Source organism: Haliotis cracherodii, unplaced genomic scaffold, assembly GCF_022045235.1.
Source record: "Haliotis cracherodii isolate W230 unplaced genomic scaffold, xgHalCrac1.p SCAF_15, whole genome shotgun sequence".
Taxonomy (NCBI): Eukaryota; Metazoa; Mollusca; class Gastropoda; order Lepetellida; family Haliotidae; genus Haliotis; species Haliotis cracherodii.
The window spans coordinates 15,659,828-15,684,038 of NW_027266270.1; positions in this window are offsets into that span (position 1 = coordinate 15,659,828).

Below are 24,211 nucleotides of genomic sequence, written 5' to 3' on the forward strand. Positions count from 1 at the left end.
GACTGTTGGACCGATATTCAAAGCGCTGCGCTAATGTGACTTTTTCAATTCTTCTTGTAGCTGCCCTGCGTACTAATAACATGGCGCTTGAATTACCATAAATAAAAAAAGTTCTTCAAAAAGGATCTTGAGCGTGGGTGCTGTTTTGTTTGTAAACACAACTGCAGGCGCATCTTGTTAATGCGTATGCATGGAAATGTCAACAATGCCCATATTTGGGCATATATCAATATTCATGCGCAATCAGATTTTGCAACCGGTTTCAGTTTGTTCTGTCAACGAGCGAAAGTTGTTAATATATGTATTTACACTTAAATATATATTTAACGTAAATAAATAAAATACCACACTCATTCTCGTAAGATACCATTTTTACGAAACTCATGAAGTTTCTATGGCATATGACCTAGCGAAAGCAGCCCCTCATGGTTTATTCTCCTTGCAGAGTTTTAATTTACAAAAACCCTCACTCGTCGTTTATTTTTTAAATGGTGTACACACCTGAACAACAACTGAAAGCTGTTTTTTTCACATTCGCGATAAACTTGCTGGCTTCTATGTGTTCCGATTTACGGGTGTTAATGTGCATATAATGGTCTGACATTTAACAACTTCCTACTCCCATAAAATGTAATCACCTCTATTCAAGGATGCATTAATGTTTCATTTAACTTACGGAAGAGTCTGAAAATGTTTACGTGAAAACATAGACGACGCTAATTCAATATTTGCAGATGAATCACAGCAAAGGGCAAACATTCCTGAATAATGTATTCTCTTGTAAATGAAAGAAGCGACACTAAATCAGCAACGACACTTAATCATTACATCTAAATCATTTGTTCTTGCCCCATGAATCAAGTGCTCTTGCGCTATCTGTGCGTGTGTTGACAGTTTCCTTACTCCCGGGACTGCGGGATCTTGCGCGGAAAACAAAAACTGACAAAATCTACTTATTGCAATTTGCTTTCAACAACATGAAAGAATGTTTGTGTTACAAGTGTTAATCGTATTACGTTGTTGATTCCGTCAGCTACTCCCCAGAGTGGATGTGTCAGGAAACTGCATTCACGTGAAGATCGAGTTCTAGTGTTGCGTCATGCTTTGCATAAAAACCCCATGCAGCCAAACATACCAGTCGACTCCACATTTTCGAACCTACATTGGTTTGCCTACTCCAGGCTCGAACATATTTTGCAGACCACCATAGCTCAAAGTCATTCTAAGAAGTACTTAGTCAAACCACTTCGATCGTGCACTCAGAGGGAATAAATTGGTTTGAACGTCGCTTTTAACAGTGTTTCAGTTATCGCGGCGTGTCAGCTTGGTGTTCGTTGAAAGCTCGAAGTGATGCAGGTCTGAGACGTTTACCCAGGCAGGGGTTTGGTGCCGACAAGACCAGAATCATAATCACGGTGACCCTGGGATTCGAATCTTAATCATATAGGTTTCTGGGGGTTCGAACCCCGGCCGAGTCATAACAAAGACGTGAAAAGATGGTGCTTGTTGTTACAATGTGTGGTGCTCGACATTAAGGGGCTGAAAGAAGGACTGGTTGGATCGGAGTCAGTATAGTGTGTCTGAGTGGGGTGTTCATGTTAAAGTGTGGCATGGTATCTCAGTGAGCCAGCGCTATAAAATCGACCTGACTAGTACAAGCAGCGACACACATACACACGTACATTCACGTCGCTATATCAGTGCAATGATCTTGAACGCGACGTTGAACCCCATTTCACCTCAACTTACCTCTAATGTATACTCAACTTCTGCATGATGTTAGGTTCCGGAAGAAGCAAAGTAGACAAAGATGAATGTAGGACTGCATAACAAAGTTTCAGATCAGTCCGGAAGAAAACCGCGTCCGTTACCCCAGTATTTGGAGATGGTGAATGGGGAAGAACAGTCGTCTCTCAAATGTTACAGACAGAGCCGAACAACAGTTGACACTAAGATATTAGAGCCGAACAACAGTTCACTCTCAAACGTTAGAGCCGGACAAAAGTTGACACTCAGATGCTAGAGCCCAACAAAAGTTGACACTCAGATGTTAGAGCGGAACAACGGTTGACACACAGGCGTTAGAGCCGAACAACAGTTGACACTCAGATGTTAGAGCCGAACAACAATTGACACTCAGCCGTAAGAGCCGAACAACAGTTCACTCTCAAATGTTAGAGACGGACAAAAGTTGACACTCAGGTGTTTGAGACGTACATAACTTTACTCTGATATATCGTAGCCGAACAAGAGTTGACACTCAGATGTTCGACCGCAGAAACAGTTGACAATCAGCCGTTAGAGCCGAACAAAAGTTGACACTCAGATGTTAGAGCGGAACAACGGTTGACACACAGGCGTTAGAGCCGAACAACAGTTGACACTCAGATGTTTGAGCCGAACAACAATTGACACTCAGCCGTAAGAGCCGAACAACAGTTCACTTTCAAATGTTAGAGCCGAACAAAGGTTGACACTCAGGTGTTAGAACCGAACAACATTTGACACTCAGGCGTTAGAGCATAACAACAGGAGACTCTCTTGGGTGAACAGGAATTATTCGTGGGAACAGTTGACTCTCGCGTGCCAGAGCCGAAGAACAACGGGCTCTTGAATTCTTTTGTCTGAACAAGACTCCTGAGTCTTAAAGCCAAACAGCAGAGAATTTTATGCAGTTTGGTAATCAAAGCATCGAGCATCAAGGATTTCTCCCTGACATATACACTGACACATCATTGCATATATTGAATAAACGATGTCAGCCATATACCGACGGGGGACACCCTAAACAGACCTCAAACAGTGTACGGATAGACACATAGGTGTCAAACCGTGACGAGCTAACATCATAACAACATTGCTATCACTCCCCCCAAGCATTCTAGACCCGTGAAGATTCCGGGGTAGAATAGGTCTTCAGCAACCCATACTTGCCGTAAAAAGGCAACTATGCTTGTCGTTAAAGGCGACTAACGGGATCGGGTGGTCAAGCTCGCTGACTTGGTTGATACATGCCATCGATCCCAATTGCGTTGATCGATGCTCATGATGTCAATCACTGGATTGTCTGGTCCAGACTCGATTATTTACAGACGGCCGTCATATAGCTGAAATATTGCTGAGTGCGGCGTTAAACAACCAACCAACCAACCAACCAAGCATTCTAACTGAGATCAGTTTTTGATCACGTAAAATCGACAATTCTGTATGGAGGGAGCGGAAGTACTATAAAGATACCGCACACGGAACCGACAACATGGAACACCGACCAGAATAATGGTAAACGTTGACCCATTGACCTCAAAGAATAAGGTGAATAAACATACACATTCTCAGTTCATTGATACAAGGAATACGGCAGTTGCTCCAATCCAATACGTTGTTAAAAAAGGTTTACACTTCTTTCTCTACTTGAAATAGATTTCTCTGTGAAGAGTGCACAGCTGCAGCTGGTCTCCTCCAGCTGGACTTAGACAGCTGGGTAACACAGATTCCGTGCTGAAGACAGGATGGTGCAGATATGGATCCCTCTGTCTATATTAACTCATACTCAGATGACATTAAATAGCGTTTGTCTCTATGGCTAACAAAAAAAATCAATTTTCCTTCTAATGTCTTTGAAGGAATCGAGGCAATATGTCTTGTGTCTAATCTTACTCGTGAACGTCGCTAAAAGAAGATCCAGAAAAAAACATGTTCTGCGGCTGATCTCGTTTTAGGTAGTAAGTTAAGCCATTCGTGATTTATAACTCAGTGAGAGTAGAGAACAGCATAATTCCAAATTAAAATCGACAAATTGACACAGTAGAAGTCATTTTTCTTCAGGAAGACGTGCGGAGAGAGATGAACTAGCATTGTCGGGAGAGGCGAGTAAATCTGCCTGTCGCATCCATAGTGTTCCCACACTGGTCAAGATTGATAAGGGAAAAACAGTCCTAGCAGCGACATATTAGGTGGACCGGCATTGACACATGATGACAGGCCTTGAAGCTGTTTCATGAAGTCTTCTAATACCGCTTCTTGACGCAAGGTAATCGAACGGAGAAACGCCACTGCGCCACATAAAGGCTACACACCTGTTTGGTCTAATCCAGCTAAGTCTCTCAACGGCCACCATCATCATAATCAACAGTCCGACTGAGGTACTCTTGCCGCTAATCTTCAACAGACTTTTAAGGATATTGAAAGTACATGGTCAATATTATTAAGAAAGCACATGATCCATCACGCATTTATGTAGAACTAAATATGGTCCTCATATAAGATAATGAACGGTCAGTAACACTCTATGTATATATACATTGTACCACAAGAGATTCTAATGTGAGGATTCATTACGGTAAGAACATGGAGGGGTAGTGGCGTTGGTAGGTCGTCTTGTTAGAATTAAAGGCTGTCAGTGTTGACCAAGATAACGTAGGACGGCAAATATAGGACAAAAGATAATCCGGCATCTTACAGGTATATGCCGCTTTGGAAACGGGATCGACATGACAATGATAGTTTACACAACAAATGTATCAGTTTCATTCAATTCTCGTAAAGGGAATGTCATCATTATATTGACACTTTCATGTTAAATAAGGATGATGCACTACAGGGATGTAATTTTAAATATTATCTGGGTGACCAACGATATGCTTTTGAAACATAATGCGCCTGCTGGGATACCATTATTGGTTGATGAAGTGGTTTAGGATTGGAAGCCCGGGTATCTTCAGAACATTTCACGGTGCACGAATGTCTGAGTATCCATTTTCCCTTGTCCTTAAATTGGAAAGCATCATGTGTCTGCTGTATTAAAACTCATTATGTGGTTTTATACGTTACAGTTGATTTGAGTTGATTCCTAGCTTCTCAGATTCTGTTATTCATCTTATCACCACAGTCGGTAGTTTTTGTGCAATGACTTAACAACATATGAACAACGCATCAGGGTGACAGGACACAGTATACGACTAGCTCGTACACTTTTTATTAAAAACCTACTGTTAAAAACTTCTTATGTTGCTTTAAATCTTTACTTTTAGTGGACACGAGATGCGTTTTTAATTCGAAATGTTTGGACGGGATGTTTTATCTAATGGATATTCTTTGTAAAAAAGCGGAATATATGGTGGAATGTTTTCTGCAATGTTTCTGTTACAAAGCCTGCGTAAGCGTTCTTCTCTTGGGGTATTGGCCCATCTACCAGTCTTTTGATCAATAGGAAGACTTTGGTAAGATGTTCTAAATGTGAGAATGGTATGGTACAGGTTCAGAAAAAAAGAACTTTATTTCCCCAGGCCTGGAAGAAAGTATCTCTCACTGCCCTCACAACCATGGACACAAGTCAGTTTCTGTTAAACCATTACGGTGAATGGAAGACGGCAGTTAAACCACAAACGTTGAGAAGACTTTCAACAAAACTACGTAACTGATGCTTCAGACTTTCAGGAGATTGCATACGCCGCAAAACAACTTGGATCATTTAGTTTAGGACAGAAGCTAAAAAGTCACATTCTAATATGTACATGAAGTGGGGCCCTTCCACGTTCACCATGTAGTCTGGGGGGTAATTTAAGGTACTGACGTTTACTACAATATCTGAAAAACTATCGGACCTACTCCAGTCAAAGTTGGTATGAGATTATTAAACAGTCATACATAAGTGGATATTACATTTCAAGACAATCGGTGCATGAATTAAAAATCTGTCTATTTAGCTATCACTATATTTCATCAACAACCAGACCTGTTCGTCACGTGTGGAACGAGCATTCATTGAAACAGCCATCTGCATAATGCTACCCCTGTGTCACAGGGCCATATGACACAGTTGAACCAATCAACTCAACTCGAAAGGGTGCACGGGAATCACGCACGCACGAATACGGTGTTAGCGTTGGGCGTCTCAACGTGCGTGATTCCCGTGCAACCTTCCGAGTTGAGTTGATTGGTTCAACTGTGTCATATGACTGTTTAATAATCTCATACCAACTTTGACTGGAGTGGGTTCGATAGTTTTTCAGATATTGTAGTAAACGTCGGTACCTTAAATTACCTTCCAGACTATACTACAGCATGGTGCTGATGGCCTGAGGCAAGTGAAAAGTTTTAGAAAATGAAAATAGACTCTTTCCATCTAGCATCTCGTAGCTCCAGACTTGCGATCCATGCAATAAAATGGGTTTAACTATAACGTCAAATACCTAGGTTAAAATTTATTTTTCTTTTACACAAGCAAAACATGGCTTTAGATGCGATCTCTAATAAACTTATAATAGTATATATTAGTGTTTTATTTTTATACAGGAGCGGTCATGTGGCCTAGTGGTTAAATCGGTCGCTCGTCGCGCCGAAGACCGGGTTCGATTCCCAACATGGGTACAATGTGTGAAGCCCACCATGATATTGCGTGAATATTGCTGAAAGCGGCGTAAAACCATTATCACTCACTCACTATTTTTAATGAATTTTATTCCAAGGTAATAAAGACTATATCTACTTTTGTACAACCGAATTAAAATTACAATTTTGTTTTCTTTCTAATTCTAAATATAATATATTTAGTTTTTGATATGTTAACATCAAGTTTCCGTTTGCCACAATAAGAGTAATTGTAATGATATTCGATCATACCTAAATATTATTGCATACAGTAGGAACAGGAGTTGGACACAAAATATTACATTAAACTTATCAGTACTTTCTTTTGCAAAACCACTGCATTCATTTGATTTCAGATGATGTTCAAAATTAAAATAAAAAATATGGAGAAAAGAAGGGTTAACAGATTATAATACTTCTGAAGAATTCTGAAATTTCATTTCGACATAAGCTGGTTTATATCGAGAACTCGTGTTAATTTAATGTTCATTATGCAAGTAAACAACTTTCCCAGACAGCTTAAACGGGGCGATAAGAGTTTGGGTCTTGCACATTACCTTTTTCTCATAAATTGGTTTAATAATGCCTTTCAATCGTGTCGCTGGTGGAGATGGTCAATCATTTTTTATCAAATCTATTGGTGATTTATTACGCTTCAATAATTTACGAGCTGTACTGATTTCCTCTTGTGTACATTTGTTATTAAGAAGAGGCACATCGCATCTGTTATAATTGGTGACATTATCGTCCATGTCTTCATCATCGCTATTGGAAGTACATCGCTTAAAGATTTAAAAACAATGTGTAAAATGTTTCTGTTGGGCATATTTTTCTTTTCGGTATTTTCTTTGCGAGTGGCTCGCTTTATTTATAAATGATAACATTAGACCATTTTGTGTTTGTATATGTATCTATTGAGGCATTTCTTGTATCTTTATCTTCATAAAGATGCAAAGTTTTATTGACAAGATTTGAACGTTCCAGAAAACGTTTTCTAACTTTTGTATACTGTTTTCTTGCATATCTTCATTTTACTCTTTAAAAACAGTGTTTATGTTTCATATTTTCAGACTCTCGGAAACGGTGCTGTTCATTGCAAGGGGCACGGGGGAGGCACCGCAAGTCGCTGTGCAGTGTTGCGTCCCTTGGGTACACCAGAAACCTATGATCGTGGGTTTGAATCCTGTTTCATCCCGATAATGTTTCTGGGTTTCTAGCACAAGAAAGTGACAAACGGCTTAAACCTGCACCACTTCGGGCTTTCCGCCCACATTAAGCTGACACGCCTTGGCATAACTGAAATACTGTTCAAAGCGGCGTTAAACCAAACTCACTCATTCATTTTCTATCCACTACTGTCCAACGGCTAACATCAAAAGTTGTGATTGTTTCCTCGTTCAACACGTGCGCAGTGTTATAGGCTTTGGTATTTATAAGTGTATGTTGTCGCCGTGGAAGCACATGTGTATTCAAAAAGATTAAGATTAATATTTTGACGAAGGGCTTCTGATTTTTTTTCCGATTGTAAGGTTTGGGTTTATTATCTTTTGAATCTGGCAGGATTTTTGCTCAATAAATGAGACATTATCCTTATAACTTATTGATAATTGCGCTGGGCTGTGAACGTCTGAGTAAAGTGGAGACAACTGGAATGTTTCAAAGTCGTCGAGTTAAGGTAAACTTGTGGATGATGAAAGTACGAAATCTAACACGCTTTTGTCTTTATACATAACTTTGCCAACTAATCTATCATTGCTAATTCGGTCTTTGCAGATGCTAAGATTAAGGGTTGGTTATATTTCTAGTAATTTAAGATCATAGTTATTTAGTATTGTCGGATCATGTGACCCGCGATAACGTGGTAATTGTCAGTGATCTAATATACTCACCGCCAAAAGAAACGCGAACAATAGAAACATATTGAGAAGTATGTGCGTTAAGAATAGATGTTTCCAATCTGTACAACTAAGAACAATCTAAGAATTAAGTGTTACAACAGAGTGTATTTATTCGTATAACTTTTTACTGCTCCTGAATTCCAAACTTAACACGCTAATCATGCGCGAGACAAATGCTGCATCTCGAGCCATGGGTCTATGACGTCACGTGACGCGTTCATTTTCGCCGCTTCAGACAACATTCTAGTATGTTCGTTTGTGCGTCTAACCAGTCTAATATCTCTTGAATAGAATACTCCTTCATAGTTTAACCAACATGTATGGTATTCAGATTTCTTTTGTCGGTGGGTGGTCGGGTAGCCCAGTGGTTAAAGCGTTCGTTTGTCACGCCGAAGACCCGGGTTCGATTCCCAACATTGGTACAATGTGACTGTGAAGCCCATTTCTGGTGTCCCCCTCCGTGATATCGCTGGAATATTGCTAAAATTGGCGTTAAACCATTCTCACTCACTCACTCACTCTTTTGTCGGTGAGTATATAACGTCAGGTTCAAACTGATCAATCTCCATGTCCAATTCCTCTTATAAATGTTTATTAAAACAGCAGTAGTCACAAAGGTTACTGTTCAGGACATTACAATCATTAGTCCTCCTCCTCAAAGTTGTAACGGAAAGAGGCCATGCGTCACTTTGTACCCTCCCACGCGCATAAAATAACTCGGACGTTTTGTAACGTATTATAACGTTACATAACCAAAATATTGAATGTCATTTAACTGAAATCGCTAACTCTCCAAGTGTCCGGTGAAAGTGGTTAGCTGTTACCTCAAAACGAGCATTAACTGCGTATCTCCATAGTAGGTTCAATTATACAAAGTTACTGTAACACGTTCTTACTCTTGAGTCAATAATTCCCCCAGATAACTATAGATTCAATGTTCAATAGCATTTTTGCATACTCAATCATAATTTAGGAACAAAGTGACGCGACTTAAATAACCATCAATAACAAAACCTATGTTGTTTTAAGTGTTCAGCCGTGTTACAGAACCTTAGACTTTCATCTCCGTTGTAATTACGATGACAGTATGGTAGATTGATACGTACAACTTCCTCACCCTCTGTCAAATCCTCATTCACACCGTGACGACTCGCAGCGCCGTCAGCTGGGCCTTCAGTGCCCACTTCCGCGGTACAGTGTCTAAATGATTGAATGACATGCCAAGCTGGATATTGAGCATGTTAGGATCAGTGCTGGCACATCCATATCCCTCATCATTTATACACGGCAGACGTTTTACGCGTTGAATTGCAAGCCTAATAAGCTGTGTTGCGAGAGGAACGACGCTACTTAAATAGTTATAGTTATAGCGAAGCTAGAATTATTAAAAACTACATCACCTCGGTTTGGAAACGAAGGCGTCGCGGTCAAGAACATTGGAACGTTTGTTGTTATTGGTCTTGCGCAGACAACCTTCAAGTGATTGGTTTGGAGAGGATGTTTCTTTTGAGTACATATCGATGGCTGAAAGCGAATGACCATTTAATAATCGAGGGAGGAGGTGTGGGGATGGGGGGTGATGGAGAAAATATGCCCTTTTCTAAAACATGTGATCTCATAACAACAAATTTTAGCGCCAAACACTATCTAATGGTAGAGTTAGTTCTCAATTCTCCAGCAGGGATATATATTTTTTAAATCTAATCACTTGACAGTTCTTCCCCGTGATAAACTGGCGAAAAGCGTTAGGATTTTGTTCATTTTTATTAATGCCTGAGAAAGGGAGTTATGACATCTTCTACTTTGCACTGTTAACGGTGAGGTGAGTTGAGAGGAGGAAAAGTTGGGGTGAGGAAAGGTGAGTTGAGTTGAGTTGAGTTGAGTTGAGTGCTGCTCCTCGGACAGACAGGCGTAAAAGAAAATGGCATTCCCAGAAGACAAGTTAGGAAAGAATTGTTGAAAGAAATCCAATGTAAAAATTGCTGACGATCGTATGAAGGGATCACACAAGGACTGGCCGGCTCGTAGTCAGTATACTGTGTCTGAGTGGCGTATCAATGTTAAACTAGGGCACTGGGCGAGCAGAATAAAAATCCGGACGCGTCCAAGCAGCCATCAACATACACACGCACGCTCGACGCAATAAACTTGCAATAATCTTGTACGCGACGTTAAACCCCATTTCACCTCACCTTTTGGATCAAATTTGTGTCAGTCATGAATGAGAGTCGGATATGATATGCATCACTGATGATAAGATATGCATCAGATCTGTGTCAATCATGGAAGTGTTGGACCAGTTATGTATCACATTTGTACCAGTCATTATCAGAACAGATTAGAACCAGATTGAAGCAAAGTTGGGTCGGTGATTAGCAGCGCTGAACCAGATTGAATCACGTATCAGATTTGTATCACGCATATATGAGAGTTGGATGCGGCGTACATCAGTCATGTTATGTGCAGGAGCCCCTATATACTGTGATGATGGTATGTCGAAAACACCACACTGATATATGAAGACACGCCAATGCATGTCCATCTTCAGTGGAATTGCATGCCGAGATACCCATCCATTACACACGGTGACAATATGCGAGATCGACACTGCAGACACTCAACAATAAATCAATCGACTCAGTGCACATTACAGTCAAATTGAATTTTTGAAATGGATTCAAAAGGTAATTGGCAGCAGAGAAGCAAGTGCGCTTCCCCACCCTATACGCATCCACCATGCTGTGATTGTCAATTTGGTTGAAATTGATTTAATTTCAATGTAAAATATTGGGATAAAGACTCTTAATGTACCTCATGCACCAACGAAACACAATCCCACCCTTTCCTTTCAATAACCCGACATAACAACAGCCGACTGAGTCGATATATCCACGGTAACATTATCTGACATAGCACCTTAATCGCTTAAGCACATATACATGGGAACCCTGACGGCTCTCAATATCAAGATGGCGAACATGCCCTTTATGGCCTGAAATCAATTTCTGAACATATCATAACTATTGCAGAGCTTGCTCTGAGCGTGTAATTGTTGCAACGGCTTTAAGTTGCATGTTGTCTTTGAAGTATCAAACGCGATTCTTTCACAAACGTTCATCACCGTGGGACGCCCTGGCTTGTTTAGTTGATCGGACAAGTACTGCGAAAATGACCATGTTATTAGCAGTTGTAAGGCAATCAGCGTCTGTGCTCGCTGAGGTACTAACCATGAGATACCAACACAAGGAAGCTGCTCGTTTGATCTGACACTGTGTCTTAAAGCTTGGTCGACTTCAAAGCCAAGTTTAACTGTAAATGGCAATTTTGCTCTGTCAGCTGTCTGCTTGTGGCTAGGTGATACCATGCCTACATCTTGATATCCTGGCTACCATGTCTCACAGAGCGCCGATGACAAGGTTGTCTTATACTGCCTTGCTGGCGACTGATGACGCCTCCAGCGGATCAACCTACTTCAGATTGGCCTTGACCCCGTGTTATCATCCAATCATTTGGATATTATTTCCGTTTTTATAGTTTTGTGGGCAGACATAACAGAAAGTGGAATTACGGGTACAATTTTACTCCCATGATTAATTTGATTTTGTTCTTCACTGGAGTTGCATGTACTGGCCGGATAAAGAAACACAAAAGTCACCGATGGCTATCCATGAAATGGAGAAAATCGATCTGAATATCAGACATCTGATAATAAATCTAATGACCGTTATTGTGTTATGTGTACACGAACATAATCTATGCCTTATGTTTCTATTTGGGGAAGTATCTCCAGACAGAATAAACACTGCTATTTTTTGCCTCCATAGGTACGTTTGAGATGGTTTGATATAACAATGCCTTGGTGTTTGTCTTGTATCTCTCATTTAAACACCGAGTTGTGTCCCGACAAGTGATGGTTCTGGCACGGTTTGGAGAAGCAGCTCTGCAGAGTGAGGTGCGGTGTGTGAGACAACTGGACAACTCATGCAAGCGTCATGAGTGTGATGGATCTCAACGTCAACCAGCCGTTCAACTCAACGTCATTCTACTAATGACGTGTTACACAAGTGTGTATGGGAACGCCAATATACATGTACACATAACATAAGGAAGAATGAACGTGGATCGATGCTCATGATATCAATCACTGGATTGTCTGGTCCAGACTCGATTATTTACAGACCGCCGTCATATAGCTGGAATATTGCTGAGAGTGGCGTTCAACAACACATCCAACCAACCAAGATGAACGTTGTCAGATCACATCTTCACGGTCACAGATTGTAATTTATAAACTATGGTGTTTTCGTTTATAAGTTAATAGTTCCGAAAACACTTCCAGAGGGTATGCCAAAAAACAGTTAGTATTCAGCTGGAACTGTGCAAATGTGACCTCATATTTTGACTCATAAAATAATAATCGTCACATGAACGTAGGCCGCAGGCCAAAGGCTTGATTCGCGAAGTTTGACGAGTCAAGCAATAGTTGTTAATTATTCTATGGGGTCAGTACATGCAAAGAGATTGTAACCATGACTATTTCCGGACAATGATATTGTCCAAATCATAAGCACTTGCTGTGAAGCATCTCACAATCGGCAAATTGAAAAACGACATCTGGCAAGCCAGTTCTTACGACCTTGACCTCCATGTTCCAAACAAGAGTAGCCTCACTTTGGGAGTAGGCACCACAGTGTCATGTTAGAAAATTGCTTCTGTCAATCGGCTCACCTATTTTTTTGTGAATCCCTGGCGCTTTGATACTATTACCATTGACTTACACAAAGAAACTACTGGAAAATCATCTGTCGTGTGACAAGGAAACCTAAACTCCTCAACGAACTCAGATGTGATGTCCACTATGACGTTATGACACTGATTTGCAATTGGTTAGCTTCGTGCTGTGTTTGTTTTGAAGTTTTTAAACGGGTTTTGAAACAATGTATTTTGTTCTCAATCACTTTTAGTTCACATGATTAAAGGAATATCAGTGAGAAAAAACAATGTTATCACCATGTCATCATCAATGCCTCCTTTGCGGCCTTTGACACGGAGATCCATCCTCTACATCTTCAGTGCTCGCATTTAGTTATCCTTCTCCAGTGCTCACATTTAGTTATCCTACACTAACGTCTGGCTCCATTCCCATGGTTCTTGCGATCGCAAAATACAGGCCTCGGTTTTCATTACCATTTTACCGACCAATCGAACGTCCACATAAAGGAAAGGGAAAGGGAGGTTACTCGTATTACCTAGAAGCCAAAGCCAGCGCCACTTTTTATGGACAGGAAGACATCCTTTCAATCAAAGATATGTTTAAACGCTTTTTGTGCGTGTTAGTCATTTTCAATGTTGAATTTCTTGCAAAATCAATCATAATCAACGGGACTGGCCAACCCAACATTGAGTTTAATTTTGTAACTCGCATTCCGATTGGTACGTTAGACCTAGTGGCGTAGCCAATCAAATTGGCAAATGGAAATCAAGGGCAGGTAATTCCAGATTGCAAGAACCACGGCAATGCATACAGGGGTTAGTGTAGGTTTACCGAAATGCTAGTCCTGGACCCACTTGCACAAAGCGATCTTATCGCTACGACTATTGTAAGCCTATGTTAAAGTATGGGAGTTACGATCATCTTAGCGCTAAGATCGCTTTGTGCAAGTGGGTCCTGGAGATATAGATGAAGACAGAGATACAGTTATATAATAATGATGCTCTCTCATGCATGTGACCTAGGGCATCATTGACACTTATGGTGTGAATCGTTGCTCATACTATCAACCACCAGTCTGTGTGACCCACTCTCTTTTACATGCCACCATGATAGTGAGTGAGTGAGTGAGTATGGTGTTACGTCGTATTTAGCATTATTCAAGCAATATCACGGCGGGGGACACCAGAAGTGGGCTTCACACATTGTCGGGAATCGGACCCGGGTGTTCGGCGTGACGAGCGAACGCTTTAATCACTATGCTCTCCGACCGCCCCTCTGCCATGAAAAAGCTTGACTATTGTTGTGGTGTTGCTCACTCTTTGCATCCACCCAAGGATTATCGCACTTATATAGCGACATACATGCACTGTGTATGTATGAGTGTGTGTGGCTGCTTGTACCCGTCCGGACTAATGCCAACTTTATAGAGCTAGCCTACTGAGAAACCATGTCGTAGTTTAACATGAATACCCCACTCAGACACAGTATACTGACTCCGAGCCGACCAGTCCTTGTTTTAGCCCCCTGATGCCGAGTACCATCTTTTAACGTCTTTTGGTATGACGCGGCCGGGGATCGAGCCCAAGACCTTCCATTCTACGGGCGGACGTTCTTCCACTAAACAACGGAGGCGGTTTTCCCCTTAATGCTTAACGCCAGGCAGGGTAACAAAAAGTGCCATCTTTTAACGACCTTTGGTATGACGCGGTCGGGCTTGAACGCAGAAGCAAGCAACCATCTCCACTTACCCAATCATGCAGTCACTCTCTCAATCCGATTTGTTAACAACGCTTATCATGATAAATGCGACAGTTTCTTACAAGTAACTAATCGATATCTGGTCCACTGACAGCGATCTAAATGTCTTCACAGTTGATGTAAAGATTTGCTCTCTCAGCCCCTGCTGATCATTAAACATGCACTTTGTTTACATCATCATTTGGCCTTGTCCCAGTATGCATTGATTATCTGCTTTCAAGGACTTTAAGTTTATTTTAAGTTGTTCTTTTCAAAGTGTGTATTAATTGATTATTATGGTTGTCTAGTTTGGCTACAGTTTCATTCGTCCCCAGGGCGGGGAGGTAGTCTAGTAGACAAAGTGTTCGCTTGTCACGCTTAAAACACAGTTTCGATTTTTGTCATAGATTTATTTCATGAAACCCGTTCCTTGTCTCATTTGCTGTTGTATAGTAACTGTTGTATTTCTGTTTGAAGCGGATTAAAAGTATTTTCTCACTCAATTGACTTCAGTTGAAATTCACGCGGCCTAGTGACGTAATCAGTTGAATGGGTGAGTGAGTATTGTTTTACACCGCTTTTAGATAGATTAAAGCAATATCACGGCGAGGGACCCCAGAAGACAAGGTCTGGTCGGCTCGGACTATACTGTGTTGGTATGTGTGCTAGTATAATATGCTAGTAACATAAAACCTGCGTTATTCAGAACTAGTTCAAGCACACACACACACACACACACACACACACACACACACACACACACACACACACACACATACACATGCAGTAATCTTGACACGCGGGGCGGAGGGGAGCCCAGCTAGTCGTTAAAATGTTCGTTCCTCTAGACTAGACTCCGAAATACACATGTATACAATGTGAAGCCTATTCCTGGAGTCCCCGACGTGATATTGGAACATGCAAACAGCGTACAATCATACTCACTCATCCTGACATCCAGACATGTCACATTTTATTTATAAATCATTTGCAGTCAAATAACCTCTCCCTTCTTGTCAGACAAACCCTAAATTTATTTAATCAGTTCAGGATCAACCTTTTTGTCTTGAGACCTAAAACTTTATCAAAGTGATACACTTTACTTAGGCCAAATTTCAGTCGAATATTGTATGCTCTATAATTATCCATTATGTATCGATCTGAAGATCCCGAGCAATTAGAAAACACAGATAAGTTGCAGTACGGATTGAGAACTATCACAGTACGTAGGGATAAGCCATGATCGACATGATCAAACAAGGCATGGAAAATATCAACATCTTCGGAAATGCAACATATACAAGCATGTTATTTGAAGAAACAGTTGTCCATATTAAAGAATACTGACATATTCGGATAATGTATTCCTCCATGACTGCTGGGGCGTGGTTAAACTCCACAGTGGAGGCATCTGTTGCTTTCACAAGAAACCTATTTACATATTATCAGTACGATTGGAAGCGATCACGGAAAGCTTATGCACAAAGTGGAGGAATCCCAACCAGTGGAACGGTCGCTTCTCGGCTGACGACGGAAGCATCTGTTTGCCATACAAGACGTTGTCTCTTGAATGTATTGCTTGAAGCATTACCGATTACAGGATCTATATTATATTCAGCCCAACAACACGGTTAAAAATCGTTTTATTCCATGTGATAAAATACCCTTTGTCGTTCAAAGATCTCATCTTCCATTCCAAACATGATCATCAAATATATGATAGGATTTTTCACTTATAATTGCAATGGTCGCATGGTCTGTCAATTCAAGCTTTGTCCAAATATTTTATAGACATGTTTCAGGAATATTTATTCAATTTATTACCAATTTCCCGTCGGAGTAGCTATTCTCCCCAGCTGTCTTATACACATGTCGCTGAATGTCTACCGTCTAAGTGCCTGAAATGACGGAACTGCCGTGTTGACGTTGGTATTTAAGCAGGATGTGAAATATATTCAACCCCCAGTACAAGTAAACCAGTGTGTAAATAACACTGCCAAATAGAAAAGGTTATTGACTTATATTTAATGTGTGGTTCAAAACGCGGCCTTCAGGCAAAATTACGAAAACGTTATCAGTCGAAGATGAACATATTGTGTTTATTCAATATGCATCCAAGTTGAGTATATATGCACGAGCAATCTATATGTGTATATTGCCGTCCATATTTGATGAGTGCGATCGTGAAAGGGGCTTCTTTAATTTCTCGCCCGTCAACAATCGTGACGACGAGTTTGTGTGAAGACAGGGACTATTATTGATTGGGTGATAGACCGCCACAGCAAATCTTACGTTGGGCCTTGGGACTAGGTCAACTAATCATATAATGATCCAAGAAACTATTGAATTACAGTGTCAATTTGCATTGAATATTGATAAGTTGTTAAATCGACGAAGCCCGACCCCACATCGTCTCCCAGCAGAGGTTTTGTATAAGCTAGAACTAGTCCAGGGAGAGTAGCATCTCCGTCCCTTTGAGTGTTACAGTAATCAGTTTCACTTGTTACTCGGGACCTGCCTCTAGGCAAATCCACCTCAAGCGCTGCCTACTTCCGTCATGCGCTGTGGATACAATCTGCCACAAGTGCAAACTTCACTTCCATGGTCGCTGGTCGATGTATTTGAACAAAACTACTTCTCAGATAATTTCAAATATGTGTTTTTACTTTTAAAAATTCAGGACAAAGAAATCAAGACCAGAAGTCGTCTCTTTCCTCCTTCCGTGTTTTGAATCAATCAGAGACAGAGAGTCAATGAGGTATTCCAAACACCAAGTTTGATGTAACGATTAATTAAATCCTGCCTCTTCACAAGGTCGCTATTATTAAAGAGAAATAGACGATATCAAAGGTTGTGCAAGACTTGATGTACCGTGCTTCTTGTGCTAAGATTCGTATCATTATCTGCTTCACATACGAAATACCTTTAAAAAAGCATCAAAGGAACGTTATTTCATGAACTCGTGATAATGCTCCTGAGTGTACACTGGATGAGTGAGTGAATGATTGGGTATCTCGATGTGTTACGAGTACGAGATTGACTCGAAAGACAACTTCCTTTTAATTACTTACTGAAAGATTGAGAGAAATACCAAAGGACGTTGATTCATCACATGCTGAACGCTTGATGTGGAACCCAGATTGACACAGGTCTTCAGACGTTTATTACTTTGGGGAAAGCCACGAGCACGAGTCTGATGATGATAATGAGTGAGTGAATATGGTTTTTACGCCGCTTTTAGCCATATTCCAGCAATATCACGGCGGGGGTTTCACGCATTATACCAATGTCGGGCTTCGAACCCCGGTCTTCGGCGTGACGAGCGAACGCTTTAACCACTAGGCTACCCGACCGCCCCCTGGTGGTGATAAACAGAACAATAATCAGGGTGAATCATTGTTGTGGGAATGAAACACGTACATGAAACATATACCCTCCAGGAAGACACAACTCCATGTTACTGTCTGAGAACTGCATCTGTTTGCGTGAAGTCAACCAGAGAATTTGACAGAGGTGAGAGGCAAATGCAATAATGAAGACAACTGAGAAAGGAGGTAATACGTTCTAACATAGGGCAAAAAAGTACACGACGATACAGTTTTTACTGAAACATCCCTGGACAGAATATATTGGAGATTAAATTAAACAACATGTTTGAATGATTTCTATTCTTAACGATTTTCCATGTTAGATGACGAATTTTTCGATTTACCTTCGTACTTCGTGGTATTAAGAAACTGTTAACTGGCAATGAAATGGTGGTTATGACGATGTATCATGTACCCGTGTAACTTATGACTGATGGAACCCGCGCGAAGTTAACTGATGTTTCATATAACCCGTGTTTCATATAACCGTAACCTGCTCAAAGGGAACTGGTGATGATGTAACACGACAAGTTAATTGATAATGATTTAAACTGTGTCAAGATAAGTGATGATGGTTCAACCTTCACCAAGTTAACAGGTAATGCCGTAACCTGCGCCACGTGAACTGGTGATGATGCAAGATGCCTCAATTAATTGATAATGATGTATCCTGTGTCAAGTTAACTAATGATGGTATAACCTTCATCAATCTAACTGGTAAGGATGTAACCTGTGCCAAGTTAACTGATAATGGTGTAACCTGTGCCAAGTTAACTGATGATGGTGTAACCTTCATTAATCTAACTGGTACGGATGTAACCTGTGCCAAGTTAACTGATAATGGTGTAACCTGTGCCAAGTTAACTGATGATGGTGTAACCTTCTTCAATCTAACTGGTAAGGATTTAACCTGCGCCAAGTTAACTGATGATGATTTAACCTGTGCCAAGTAAACTGGTAAGGATGTAACCTGCGCCAAGTTAACTGATGATGATGATGTTGATGATGATGATGATGATGATGATGATGTAATATAGAGTCGGTTAAATAATGATATAATCAGTAAACAGATGGTGGTGTAATATATGGAGAATCTCACCCCAGTGTCTTTTGATATCAAATATATGTTCACGAGTCGATAACAGTTTGAAAGTCCGAGGCTAGCCGATTGTTATGCAGTCAGTTTAACCGATGGTGACGTAATATGGCCAGAGGTGACTGAGGGGCAGGGGGCATAATATAGTCCATTAACTGATGATGACGTAAATGGTGTCAGTTCATTTGCGATGCAGTCAGTCAACCAATCATGATTAGTGAATGTGATTTTACGCCGCTTTTAGCATTAATAGTCGTGCGTAGATCCAGAGGGGGAATCGTGGGGTAGGGTGGGGAGGGGTGATTGTTGTTACATGGATGCGCATCACCGTGTTTAAATCATACCTATGATATGATAACGCATTTAAAAACATGTAACCGAATTATGAAACTACGGTTTGGATGGCTAACACAAATTGCTTGCACATTTTGCATTCATCTTGCATTGTATTTATTTTGAAGTGCACATCCCATTTAATAAATCCGTTGTGCACCCTTATTTTCAAATGTGCCATATCTGCTGTACCTTATGGCTATATGCAGTCAGCAAAATGTATACTAAGTAAAGCTGAAAGAGTACGGATGAATGATGCTGTCACCTTCATCCATTCCCATGCTGCATGTTACATGTTTTGCCTATGGACACGCTGATGCAACTATCAGACGTGTTTGCTCATTCTGCTCAGCTACCCTCACGGTGCAGTTCAACAAATCAGTGTAGACGTTAACGTTTCAACATGTCATGCCTACCCAATCACCGTCTCAAGGTTATAGCACTGATGGAACATAACAGTAACTGGGTGAATCGGATCTAACGGTGTTCGGGGTGTGTCAGCTTTATGTGAGGTTGATCGTAGACGCTTACCACATTGACGAAACCGGCGGGTATTGGGAAGAAAATCTTGGATTCAAAGCCAAGTTCAGTGGTTCCTGGCACGACTAAGGGACGCAACTCTGCCTTAAATCATAAGACACCCTTCGACAGCAGGTAACTATGGCACTTAACGGTGATGGAGGGTTTCGATGACACAATGTACGGTGACAGCAGGTTTCTATGACCCAAAGAAAGATACGATGACAACAGGTTTCTGTGACAACAACAAGAAAGACGCCATGACACCAAGATACACTGACAGCAGGTAACTATGACACTAAGATACAGTGACGGCATGTTATTATGACACCAAGATACAGTAACGGCAGGTCACTATGACACCAAGGTACAGTAACGGCAGGTCACTATGACACCAAGGTACAGTAACGGCAGGTCATCATGACACTAAGATACACTGACGGTAGGCTACTTTGACACCAAGGTACAGTGACGGCAGGTCACTATGACACCAAGGTACAGTAACGGCAGGTCACTATGACACCAACGTACAGTAACGGCAGGTCACTATGACACCAAGGTACAGTGACGACAGGCTACTATGACTCCAAGGTACAGTAACGACAGGTTATTATGACACCAAGGTACAGTGACGGCAGGTAATTATGACACCAAGGTACAGTAACGGCAAGTGACTATGACACCAAGGTACAGTGACGGCAGGTAATTATGACACCAAGGTACAGTAACGGCAAGTCACTATGACACCAAGGTACAGTAACGGCAAGTGACTATGACACCAAGATACAGTGACGGCAGGTTACTATGACACCAAGGTACAGTGACGGCAGGTCACTATGACACCAAGGTACAGTAACGGCAGGTCACTATGACACCAAGGTACAGTGACGGCATGTTATTATGACACCAAGGTACAGTGACGGCAAGTCACTATGACACCAAGGTACAGTGACGGCATGTTACTATGACACCAAGGTACAGTGACGGCAGGTTATTATGACACCAAGATACAGTAACGGCAAGTCTCTATGACACCAAGGTACAGTGACGGCATGTTACTATGACACCAAGGTACAGTGACGGCATGTTACTATGACACCAAGGTACAGTGACGGCAGGTTATTATAACACTAAGGTACAGTAACGGCAAGTCACTATGACACCAGGTACAACGACACAAAATGACCGTGTAACAGAAGGTCAGTATGAGACCAGGCTATAATTACGTGGAAAATGTTGACAAGTTACGACGACATATCAAGCAACGTCTGACCTTTAACTCCCATGATGTATTCGTGTGTAATCAAACTCACCACCAGAATGTCGGTCAAAAGATACTGGTGACTTTATACACCGACCCCCTCAGAGAATTGTGGTTTCGACCCATGTCACTTCTGATCAACTGATTTATGTCAGTCTTCGCACAGAACACAAGGCACAATGTCAGTTGCACAACGTTAAATAACGAAGTAGTGTTTTGTGGTGTACGTTTCTTATGTCTTTGTTATGTACTTCTATAGTTTCTTTCTGATGCATTGGTGTAGTGCATCTGTAGTGTTTTTGTATTGTCTCTCTTATGTATTTGTGTAGTGCCTCTGTAGTGTTTATGTATTGTCTCTCTTATGTATTTGTGTAGTGCCTCTGTAGTGTTTATGTATTGTCTCTCTTATGTACTTGTGTAGTGCCTCTGTAGTGTTTATGTATTGTCTTTCTTATGTACTTGTGTAGTGCCTCTGTAGTGTTTATGTATTGTCTTTCTTATGTACTTGTGTAGTGCCTCTGTAGTGTTTATGTATTTTCTCTGTTATGTATTTGTGTTCGTCTTCTGTTGCGTATTCTGTTTTTAATGCAGTTGTGTAGTTCGTCGGATGTATAATTATTTTTGGTGTGTATATGTTAAGTATTTGTGAGGTATTCGATACTCCATCAAATATAAGTATTTGTGAAGTGTATATGTGGTGTATCTGTGTAGTGTTTTGGCTAGATACCAATGTGCGCTGTAGGATTTACTGCTCACTTCTACATCTCTAATGCTCTTTTTGACCACAAATCATAACATATATTTAAATATATAAATCGATTTGCCACCTTTCCTTGCTTCATATACTTTATTTTGATCGAACGTGAAAGTGAGGAATTCAGATAAAAATCAAGAACAGTTTCGTGGGGGCCGCCTTCTTAATTTTCAAACCCTTTAACCGTTTTGTTTTTTATCTGAAATCGGCATCTTTCGTGTCCCCAGTCGTTACTGTAATTGAACGGCGTCTACGTCAAAGCTTAATAGATCATGGACTTATTGAATAGCAATGTCGAAGTTTGTACCTACTTGACGACTGTCCTTGTAGCGAAGCACGTTACAACAGAGAGTTCTGATAACGGAAACCATAATGAAATTAATGAACGAATAATACGTCAAGGTCAAACTCGCATGGTGCAGATGATTTTACAGAATGAAACTTATTTATAACATGTAGGTTTCAAAATTGTATGGCAATCAGAAGGATTCCATTTGCAAGCCATTACAAACCAATCTGGAACGGATATATCATACTGAGAGGGATAATATTTCTTCATAACAGGAGTATTGGAAATCTGATGAAATCTGAAACTTTCTGATATAAAGGAACTAGCAGAAACTAGAAAAACCCAAATACTTTAAAAAGAAACATAGAAACCTGACGAATGCTCACAGGAACTTGACAGAGGCCATCGGGATAAGGGGAACGTTTTCTAAAACATGAAAACCATAAATACCAATCTAACTTAATTAAACGGAAACTTTAGGTAATTTTGCACTGGTGAGTGTCCGCGAACAAAACCACATTCCATTTGCCGTGTGTGTTGTTCATCATATGTATTATTGTAGATGCTACCTTTCATAGTAGATTCCTCTCAAATCACCGAACCTCCTCTCTGAAAATCTCCCCCTACTTTGCATGGTCCAAAGACACCCTATGATGAAGATCAATCTGTAAGTTCCACTCAAGAATAATCCTAAAACCATCAGGCAAAACAATCTTATTTGTTGACACCATCAACGTTAATGAAACGTCGATCTGCAGGGATTAAGGACACGTATGCAAGCGCAAACTACATAGGAATGTGTCAGACTCTCTTATCAGAAACCTTGCTTTTAGAGTACGTGAGACTCAGGCAGTAGGTCAGCATACCAGGCCCTGACACGGGGATAGTAACTAAAGATGGCAATCCCTTCATTCTGGGACACGACAGAATGAAGGAAACACACTTGAAAGTTCAAGTTTAAATTGCGTTCATTTTTTCGGCTTTGTATAGGAGGAGAATCGAACGTGGCAGCGAGGAAGGATGTTTTCTCGGGCTGATATGCAATTAATCTTTTTTGACATTTTTTGGAGTAGTTTGTCAAACGTCCTGTTGCTTCCATCTGCCAACACTTGTTGAGGGAACAGGCGAGGATAATATTGCACAGGGTAATATGGGGCTAGGGTCGTGTCCTTGCCTCTGGGATTGGATTTAGTTCAATCAGAAAATTTTCGTAATGTCAAAGACACCACTGAAGCTGAAGGTTCTTTTCATCGTGTGTCTCGCTGAAGTAGTTTACTTCCGTAATGTAATGGTGATCTGTTACAATGGCGTCAGATTTGGCGGTGAAGAATATATGAAATGGGAGTTTGAATGATGTAACTCTCGTTGTGTCATATGTGGAATCTGAGTCTTACAGATTTATTTGGGAAACACATTGAAATATAAACACGAGTGTTATGTTGACAGAGAGGTTGAGTTTTGTTGAACGCCATTTGAGCAATCTAGGCCGTGTGCACCACGAATAGGCTTTACATCTTGTACTCGTGTTGGGAATAGAACCCTTGTCTTTTGTGTGAAAAGTAAGCGCTTTAAAAACTAGACAACTCTCCTACGCAAGCCGCAAATGGGGACGTCCGCTTATATGGGGTTTTCGGACTAACGGGGGCCGGATTAGGCAGGTTTCACTTTATTCACATTAATATTTTATGAAAAATACATTTTACCATCCTCCCCTTGGGAGATTTGGGGTAGAGCCGGTCTACAGTAATCTTTGCTTACATATAGGTAAGAATCGACTGAAATGTATACTCCCCAGGTAGCTGATAATGATTGTTGAGTTCACATCGACCAATTAAGCGGGGTAATATGATGTCTAAACGCTTAGAGTATGCTT